Consider the following 11,158-nt stretch of genomic DNA (forward strand, 5'->3'; position numbering starts at 1 on the left):
CCCCCCCAGAGTGAGCGGCTAATACTCACCGCCCACCCCCAGAGTGAGCGGCCAATACTCACCGCCCACCCCAGAGTGAGCGGCCAATACTCACCGCCCACCACCCAGAGTGAGCGGCCAATACTCACCACCCCCCCTCGAGTAGGCAGCTAATACTCACCGCTGCCCCCCCTCCCCTCCCTATTAAAAATACACTCTTAAAACCCCAAAAGATGTTTTGAAATCTTAACGCTATCGCCCACCAACCATCTGCATAAAAAGGCGCGCAGGAAACTTCTTATCTACCGGCTGCGGTGAGTTAAGAAGGTCGGGAAATGGGTTTAAAGAATTAGTCCTTCTAGGGACGAATGTGCACCAAGTACTGGGACATATATAACAGGTTAAACGCAGCCAACTGACACCGTTACAATCAAAATAAGACGTTTATTAAAATGTCAGGTTTTTTTAAAAAACATTCCCATGGGTAAACTAAGTGTTGGCAGGTTTATACAACCTTTATCTAAATGTATTTGAGAAAAGACTGTTTGCCAGTCATCAAAACGGTTAGCTTAGCGCTGTGTCTTCGCCTGCAATGTAATTATGAAGCTGTGGTTAGTCAGACAGATACAGGAGCTAATTTGCATCTAGTGTCCCCGGAGAAAGGCAAACGGATGTCGCCCGATGCGAAGAAGTCGGGCAGTTACTGCAACGGGATTATCTCCCTCTCGGAAGACGATACTCTCAGGTTGGACAAGGAAACATGTGGGGTTTTTAACTCGCCTCCACACGCTACATATTACAGCGTACATGTATGACTGAGCTTTGGCCGCGGCCACATGCTGGATGGAAGTCACTCACCCGTCTTCTCTTAGTACTCACCGAGGAAGTGCCGCTGCCGGGACCGGCTACGGTGTTTTCGCCGCCCCTCTCTGTCCTCGTGCGATCTCTCGCGTACACAGGCGAGTGGGTGACCGCGTGGAGTAGCTCTCGCTGTGAGACGAGGAGCTGAGGTCCTCGGAGAAGCGGGGCTGGCCGAGGCGCGGCTTGTTGGGCCTCCCCCAGGACGTGTCCCTGTTGTGGCTGCATGGCAGAAAGAGGACGTTAGCCTGTGATGGAAATCTCGCGAAACTCGGAGATAACAGGAGAAAGGAGGTCAGAAGCAGAGCGGCGTGAAGCTTAGGATGGGGACGCCATTCCACTTCTTCATGAACTCTCCCCCCCCCCCCACCCCCAAATTCACTCTCCTTCAACCAGACAATATTTCCCCCTAGCACACCATTCCTCTAGAGCAGGGGGGCTCAACTCCAGTTCTCACGCCTCCCCACCAGGTCAGGGTCTCAGGATATCCCTGTTTCAGCACAGGTGGCTCAGCGACTGAGCCACCCGTGCTGAAACAGGGATATCCTTAAAACCTGACCTGTTTGGGGGGGACGGAGGATTGGAGTCTAGCCCCCCCACCATTCTCTAGAGCACGGCACTCTGGCCCTTTGAGCACCGGGAGGGCCACTATTCTGACGACTCGACATCAAAGTCCTCCCAAGCACGTGATACACGGCACCATCCTATCCGGCCGCTATGCAGTCGTCTGCTTTACCGCGGTCAGCGTATCTCATCTATGACAATTGAGCCTCCAGATACTGCACAGCCCAACGGCCAGCAACCTCCTGCGGCAAAGTGTAGGAGGGCGAGATGACCAGCTGGGCGGAGCATCGCCGTCGCCCCGGGGCGGGCAGGCGAGAGCAGGTTCCCAGCCCAGTATGTGAGAGAGATAGGATCAGGCAGCGACCTTCACAGACACCGGTGCCAATCCCGTGGCCACCTCTCCGTGGGACCCTGGGCAACGTACTTTAACTGTGTGTGTCTTGGGACGCATTGTGGCCCCATGTGCAGGAAAACATGAGACGTGGGTGATGCTGCGTGGGATTATCTGCTGTGAAATCCCACTGGTTTTCCTTTGCCAGTTACCTCCGGGAGCGGGAGCGGCGCGGGGATCCCAGCCGCTGGCGCAGTCTCAGGTGGCCATCGCGGTCTCTGCTTGGGGACCGTCTCCTCCTCTTCCATGTCTGTCCGTGACTCCTGTAGCTCTCCTCGGGCGACCAGTACCTCTTCCTGCGATGCATCTGGCACAAAGAGCCCGTGGGTTAGCACTAGATCAAAACAAAAAGGCTTATTTAGCCCAACATGCCACGTAGCGACATTTCGGGCCCCAGAGGGGACTACGTAAACCTTTTGGTTTTGACGTTTTAATGCTGGTATTTTGATCACTTTTGGTGGATCTAGATATGGGAAGCAGGGGTTCCCCAGAGCTGAACCCCGTGCATATCACCCCCCCCCCCACCCGGAGAAGGTGCCGTCGTCGTTTATGTCCCGTACTCCCATCTCCTGTGTCACGTGGGCCAATAAGAAGCCGCAACAGTACACTGCGGCTTCCTATTGGCCAGCGCAATGCAATAGATCAGGCCTGCACAACTCCAGTCCTTGAGGGCCGCAAACAGGCCAGGTTTTCAGGATATCCCTACTTAAGCACAGCTGGCTCAATTAGTGGCTCAGTATGACTGAGTCACTAATTGAGCAAGCTGTGCTGAAGTAGGGATATCCTGAAAACCTGTCCTGTTTGCGGCCCTTGAGGACTGGAGTTGTGCAGGCTTGCATTAGATGATAAAGCCATTTTGTGTTTCCCCTCGGGGGGGGGGGGGGGCGCTAGCCGCGGCACGTTCCCAGCAAGTACTTTATGGAACCAGGGAGTCCCCCAGCGCTGAAATGACAGTACAACACTAGAGATCACACCGCTCCCTTTAAACCTATTAATACGTGTGAAACCCTTTAAAACCACATGTATTGCGACACTGCAGACCCCACTTATCCCCTGCATTCCCGTTGGCATACAGGAGCTATGGACATCACAGCAAAACATTTCTAACTTGTGAATAATAGACTTCCAGAATGTGGGGTATTACGCTGGTTAAAACCCCATAACCAACACCATCCCCAGCTCTCTCCCCCCCCCCCCCACCCCCAAATTGTATCCCTGGGAGACAAATGACTTGGGCAACGCCTAAATGATTAGTGTCCGTGCCCTAGATACACACGTATGTATATTAACATATATTGCAGTAAATACAAATACCACTTGTGTTGCATTTGCCGGTCTCAGACAGGTCTGCAATGCTGCCCTTCCCCATTATCTCTTCAAAACAGCATTCCTCTTACTACACACACACCTTTTAATATACAGGCATACCCCGCTTTAAGTACACTCACTTTAAGTACACTCGCGAGTAAGTACATATCGCCCAATAGGCAAACGGCAGCTCGCGCATGCGCCTGTCATCACGTCCTGAACAGCAATACCGGCTCCCTACCTGTTCCGAAGCTGTGCACAAGCGGGGAGACTATAGAGCCTGTTACAAATGCGTTATTTACATCAGTTATGCACGTATATGACGATTGCAGAACAGTACATGCATCGATAAGTGGGAAAAGGGAGTGCTTCACTTTAAGTACATTTTCGCTTTACATACATGCTCCGGTCCCATTGCGTACGTTAATGCGGGGTATGCCTGTATATGAATAAAATAACAAATACATATATTTAGTAAAATAAATTGTATATTTGTTTTTGGGGTACATATAAATAGCAGCAAAAGAGTAACTCAGGGATTTTGTGTCTATATTTAGTTCCTTCCTAGCACGTTCCCCTATCATTTACTAAAATATATAAATATCCATCCAGTGGAGCCGGATTATCCAACTGTGAGAGTTCCTCCCATTACCTCATAGCAAACAGTGCTCGGGTTTACACATTACGACGTTTGTAGGCGTGTACAGTATATAGTCACACACACACGCACACACAGAGATGGACACAGACAGACACACAGACTCCAGGACCTTGGAAATAATTATTAAACTATCAACATTTCGGCTCAATCGTTTTGTAATAAACTGTTACTGTATTTGTGTTTTGTAATGTCCTGGAGCGTTTGCCTCCATATTTTCTATATTCCAATCCCCAGCACGTTATGGTGCAAATAACAGCGCAAAATATATTTCACCCAAAAAAGGTTTCAATAATCATAATGCAATATGAATAACGTGCTATAAGTGCAATAGAATATTATGAACAAATCCAATACAGTTTTAGAAGTTCCATGTTAGAGAGTACCGGTAACAAACCAATATATACAGACACAAATAGAAAATATTGATTAAACAAATGTCATAGATGACCTAAATTAGTTTGAATCAACCTCATCCAAGAGATAAATCCAAAACAGGAAAGCGCATGTTCCATAGGAAATACTATTTATGAATTTAATAAAATGCACACATCTACAAAAAGGATAAATTACTAAGAATTGTTATTTATTTGTACAGTTGGGCCCCGCACATACGGCGGGCTCCGTTCCAGGCCGCTGCCGTAAAGCGGGGCCCGACTGTACTGTACCTTTGAAAACAGAGATGCTGAGCTGTAATCCGACTGTTTCACTGACACATGGCATCTGACAAGGAGTTGCGCGCGCACTAAAACTGTTGCTTGGTGACAGCCGGATTCTCAGCTGCTGAGCGCGCCATGCTGAAAATCGCCGGAATAACGGAACAAGCGCCGACACTAATGACTATGGGTATACATTGGGAAACGCTGTATGAGCGGAACGCCGTAAAGTGGGGCCCTTCTGTATTCATTTTCTATTCATTTCATAAAGAGTATTTACTTAGGAGAAAGTGCTTTTAATTGACTTTTAGATATCTCGATATCACCTGATTGAGCCACCTGTGCTGAAGCAGGGATATCTTGAAAATCTGACCTGTTGGGGGGGGGGGATAGGGTGGCTTGAGGACTGGAGTTGAACAGCCCTGGTCTGTCAGGGATGCGCAAACATCCTGCGCTGCGCCAACCCTGCCTGCTCTCCCCGTGTAACGCACCCCCCCATGCGGCATCAAATTACGCCTCTGGGTCATGTGACATCACCCACAGCATCATTTGACGCCGCGTCTCCATGGCAACGGGAAAATTATGCCGCAGGGTCATGTGACTCCAGGTCACATGACCCCGCGTTGCCATGGAGACGTGTGAACACTAAAGCCAGCTGAAGCCGAGTAAGTGAGCCAAGTGAGCCGTGTTCCCCCCCAAAAAAAGTCTCGCGCTCCCCAGTTCTAAGTGATACAGAAGAGACAGGATCCTGCGATGTAATGAGCTGCTCCCAGGAGGTTTGGTTACCTCCGGGAGCAGAATAAAAGGGTCGGTAGTGTAACAGCACACCCCAGTGAAGAGGTGGGCGGTATTACCTGGAGATTCTGTTAGGGGAGAGATAGGGGGATCCCCTGGTTCCCATTATCCTTGCATGTACAACTAGCACATTCCATCACCTCCAAGGGAAACAAAATGGAGGTTTCTATCTCGAGGTTATGTAAAGGCACGATCCCCTGTGCAGTCCGGAATAAAAAACACCTTCTGAAAAACTATTTTAACCTGTGTTGTCTTCCTTAAGCTCATGTAACCGTGCTAAAGGCAAAGACATGGCTGCTTTCATTTGAGGGGATATTAGTTACAAGTTGAATTTCTTCAGGGGCCTCTGATTGGGGGGAGTGTTTATCAATCAAGTGTTTCCATTCTCCACCACTGTCCTTATCAGAGACACAATACAGATAAAGGGAGGGGGACAGAGGGGGCGTTGCCTGTGCAAACTCTTGTTGTACACAGACGTCAGACAAGGAAGCAGGCCGAGGAAATAAAACTCCTCCCAAGTCTCAGTGTTTACAACAGGACTGACAGAGAACAGTAATGTGTCCGGCCTTAGCTTCCAGTTCAGTACGATAGGAGTGATACCTGTAACAGCCAACACGCGCTTACACACAGCACAGCGCTATTAGGACCACACGTCCCATCCTCACAAAGAAGCTTTCACCAGGAGGCAGCTATTAAAGATATTACTGCTAGCTCATTTTACTAAACTAAAAACGTCTTGGACTGTCCGTCCCGAGAGATTTGTAGTGTGTGACATTTTTTACACAAACCCCCCAATAAAAATATGGCCACAGGAATTAAAAACCAAGCCACCTCCCAACATCAGCTACACTACACTACATCACTACAATTAGTACACTTTGCCCCTAGGAGGGACTGACCCCTTAACCCTGTCACTGCCATTAGTACACTTTGCCCCTAGGAGGGACTGACCCCTTAACCCTGTCACTGCCATTAGTACGCTTTGCCCCTAGGAGGGACTGACCCCTTAACCCTGTCACTACCACTAGTACACTTTGCCGCTGGGAGGGACTGACTCCAAGAGCTCATACTGTACTTATTGGGTGGGGTGGGCTAACCTGACTGGTGGAGCTGGCTCTAAAATATCCCACTAATAAAACCAGTGATGCGCTCCTCCCGTGAGCCTTCACATTAAAGACCAGCCCCTCACGGGCCTCCAAACTCACCGGGTCTGAGACGCAGTAGGGAGTTGGGGGGGGGGGGGGGGGTGTGGTGGAGGCGCTGGCCTCTTGACGTCCCACTTCAAAGGCCAGCCCCCTCGTTCCCCTCAGAGTCAGTCGGTGCTCGCGCGGTGAGGGGAAGCGACGTTACCGACCTCGCCACAGCAGCGGCGACTGCACCAGACGTCACGGGCCTCTAACCCCGCCCCCTCCCTGCATCTTTCTTGTCGTCTTCCGGAAGGTTTGCGTGTCAAGCCTCGTTCCGGTCCGGGCAGCTGATTGGTGTGGCTAGTGCATGACGCTCGTGGGCCGCTGCAGAGCACGTGACGTGAAGGTTTGAATCCAAGCGCTGAGGGCGGGAAAGGGAAAATGCGTCACGTGTCCGGAAGTGGCATGTAAATATGGGGTGGGAGGGGCTTATGGCACAAGCTTGATTTAATGTTTAATTATATCTATTTTATACTGTATTACCTTATTACATATAGTATATATGCATGCATGTATATATACACCTATAAATACCTATATATATATATATATACACATGCATATATATTATACTATATGTAATAAGGTAATACAGTATAAATTAGATATTATTAAATATTAAATCAAACTTGTTCCCCCCACCCCTATATTTACATTCCATATATATGTACCTGTGTTAAGACATATTGTTTGATATTTAAATGTCTTATCTAAAAATAAATATTGACGATAATATATGTTTATATGATTAACCCCTTCGATGCCGAGCAATGTGTTGCAGGCCTCTGGCACCAAATAGATATATTTATATAAATTAATAGTGCAGAATAAATGAGTACTTTAGTATTAGGTGATACCTTTTTTATTTGGACTAACAATATGTCATAGGACAAGCTTTCGAGAGTTCTCTCTTCCTCAGGTCGGCAATACTGATTAACACAGGAATACGGCGAAAACAGTTTAAGGGAGATTTAAAAAAAAAAAAAAAAAAACTGATGTACTATAGATAAGGTGGGATGATAAAGTGTTTGAAGCCATGGAAGGGTGACAAGGAACAGCATGGTGGGGTAGGTGTGGATAAGAAGAGAGGCAGGCAGGATGCAACAAACAATTCTGATTGTGTGTGAGAAACTCCATATCCACATTAAGTCCTTTTGTTTTGGTGTCAAAGATTCTTATCATTCTGAGTTCAAATGTTATTCCAAATGTAACGGGTATTCCCCCCCCCCCCCCCAATCGCAGATATGGTGTGGGTGCGGAGAACATACGGTGTTACCAGGTGTGGTGCGTATACCTGTCAGGCTCACAGGAGGCCTGAGCCTCCGCTAGTGAGAGCCTGGGGTGAATCCTCTGGAACGTTTCTTGGTTTCAGCGCCTCCACCTATGTAGGATTCTATGGGAATGTAGAATGACCCTAACATAGGAACCCACCCAGAAACCACATACACCAGTATTATGGATAACAGGTTTACTGAATGAACAAAGGATAACTATTACATCATACTCATAACATCACAACATTATAACATCCCCACACGGTGCCCACAGCCCAACCCCTTTGTCCCGTGGTCAGCGCTGCCACTATGTGTTAAGAGAATGTTATGATCTGTTGGTGCACTTATAGAGTACCTGCCGAGTGCTCCTGCACTCGGGCCTGCAAGTGACTTCACAAAGGATCTGTCGCTCTGGGATCCCGTCTGATCCGGTCCGGTGAATTCTTGCTTGGGGTCCGCCAGGGGCGATCCCACCCTGAAGATAGTCTTTCTCTCTGGGCACAGACTTGAACCCAAGTCTCCTTTCAGGAAGCGCAGCGTCCGCTGTGTCCCTATCTATCACTGGCACTAACATGACAAGTCCCTAACCTAGGGCCTGTCCCTGTCTCTGTAGCACCACAAACTGGGGAGTGAGGACCTACCTGGGACCTAAGGGGTTAACTGGCCTTTCCCGTCCCCCTAGCTCTTCCCAGTCCTAACTCTAACTACCTAGTACCTAGTACTTGCAGTAACGCACTGCCACCTACTTGGTACGTACAGCAAACGTGCTGCACAACCCTGTGCCTGCCTGTCAGACCTCACAGCACTAACAGCCGTGACTCTGACAAGACAGCACTCACACACTAAGGGCAGAGTCCCTAACTGGGGCCGTCCCTTATCAATTACCCACTAACCTGGTGGGGAGTTGGGGCCTACCTGGGATATGGGGGACCTTACTTGGTGCAGGAGCTTCACTCACTCCCTACACCCTTCCTTCCCCTTCTGCTCCCAGCTCCAACTGACAAAAATCCTGTCTGCACACAACATTGTTGCAACTCTGCAGCATGAGAATCTGCCAGCTCTATTGGCTTCAATGCTGCCTGTGACAAGGGTGAAAGTGCAGTCCCCAGAGGCTGCTGGGAATTGTAGTTCTTGGTACAGCTCTTTTCTATGGGGACCGCGTGCGCGATCTTTACTGCGCATGGGCGAAGCTCGCGCCACAACCAAGAGGGCGGTGCCCGCTGGGAGAAGTCGCCGTCCCCTTCCCCCACTGCCACAGGGGTAAGGCAGGGGGCAAAGGAAGATCAGGGGAACCGGGGGTGACCCCATTACACTAATAAAAAAAGGTATCACCTAATACTGAAGAACTCATTTATTCTGCACTATTGCAACTGAACTAACACAGCTATTTCCGTTTTATAGATTAATATACAGTAGTGTATGTAACCTCTCCCCCCCCTCTCCCCCTTTGGGATTATTATGGCTTGTAGGGGTTAACGGTGTAGGTGTACGCAGAGTAACACGACAAGAATGTAGAGGGAGAAAGGGGGTGGCCCGGGATTAAAGGGGTTACACCCCATTTGGCCATCCCCTGACCTCACCCGGGAGTCAAAGGGTTAACTGGGCTAAGACCCAGAATGGTGATTTAACCCCTGTAATGACATGTACGTGTGTATTCCCCTGTTTCCCCTGTTTTATTGTAACATCTGGTCTGCAGCACACACACACTGGGAACCATCCGGGAGCACAAGGGTTAATAGTTGTATAGTGATTATAGCCCTTTGTGTAATTTTCCCGCATTTTCAGGCACCATTTTGCAGGTTCCCATAGGCCGCCATTAGGGCTCAATGCTTCTTAATGGTGAATCTTGCTGTGGAGTCCGGTTCCTGAGAAGACCAGCAGATGGCGTCCGAGAGGGAGAGTGGCGGTTTCCCATTGAAAGTCAATGGGCTCATTGACTTCAATGGAGAAACCCTCGAGAGAGCTTTCCAGGAACGAGTTGGCTGCCGTCCAAACCGCTTAACCGCAAAGCGGATACAATTTCAATAGAAGAGCTTTGATCACTTACAAGTCAAGTTCAACGACAAGTGGCGTGGGAATAAACAGTTCTAGGGCCCCTAGGAATAAAATTCTTTCTGTCCCTAGTTCCTAGACCTCCCCCCACTCGACCACAACCGGGTCCCCGTATCCTGGACCCCCGATAAGGGTCGAACCGAGAAGAGCGGGCCGGGCCATAGGTTCCAATGGCGGCGGCCGAAACAGCTCAGGAAAACGGCTAAGTGTCAAATGCAGAAATTTGGTAATCCATAGGGCCCAGCAGATCAGGGTTTGGGGTATCTGTAGCCACTGCTCCGGCATCGCTGCAGAACCATCCTTGACCCGCTTGGACCAACCCGACGGAGTATGGACCCCCTTGAAAGTTCGGGACTTCAATGGCGGCCAAACCCCATTGACCGGCTACGGCGGAAAACTCCCATTGACTTCAACGGCGGCATCGCCCCGTTGAAAGTCTATGGCGGGGATTCCCATAGCTGCCAATGGCGGCGGTTTGCCATTGAGAGTCTATGGCGGCGGAACCCGTTGTTTTCAATGGGGATTTAGTGAAAAACCGTGATTTAATTTACAGCGGAGATTTGTGTATTAAAATATAAAACGGTTTTAAGTGTATTTGTGTATCTCCGGTTTCCCAGGTCGTAGCAGGTCGCAAATTGGACCATAGGGTGTCCCAGTTCCGGCATTGAGAACTGGGAAGTTTGGACCTGCTGGACCCAAAGGAACCGGATATTTTAATATGTTCATGTTTTATCCAACATACTGTATTCCAAGATATGGGTAAAACTCAGAGGAAATTCCTTTGCATACCAGAGTAGCAGATGGCCAGAAAGGCGACCCCATGTCTAGGACCTGAGTATGTTTCAAAGGATTTTGTCACCTCCACTGTTTGCATGAGGGTGGAGACTACTCAAACCAGAGCAGTCTTCAAGTGTCCCATTTCACACCTCACAACAAAGGCTTTCCTGCCAGGTACTCCATTTGGTAGACTATCTGGCATTCCTGATATAGAGGAGGGGTTATAGAAATGAGACCCCAGAGCTCTACTGCGCATATCCCAACTAGCCGGGGGCATGGGTCAAAAAGTGTTCCCACGTTAACCACTGGCTAGAGTTAATTGCAAACCAATCCACGGTACTCAATGTTAAGGATAGGGCACAAAAGGTTTATAAACTGATGTCCACCCTGTATCCTTGGTCTTCAATTTATCATCTGAATGCTACCTGATTGCGAGAGAATTGCTATGCTATATACTTCTCATTCCCCAACCCCAAAGTAAGTGTACTTCTTGTTTGTTACTGTATTATTCTTGTGTTCACCTATCCAAAGGAATAAATATACTTTATTATATCTAAGACTCGTCCCAGTTCAGACCCAGTGATAAATATATATCATCTGTTATATATATTTATGTGTGACTTATACAGCCTGCCATAATCTCACCGTGACAAAGAAAA

This window comes from Ascaphus truei, chromosome 18 (assembly GCF_040206685.1).
Source record: "Ascaphus truei isolate aAscTru1 chromosome 18, aAscTru1.hap1, whole genome shotgun sequence".
Taxonomy (NCBI): domain Eukaryota; kingdom Metazoa; phylum Chordata; class Amphibia; order Anura; family Ascaphidae; genus Ascaphus; species Ascaphus truei.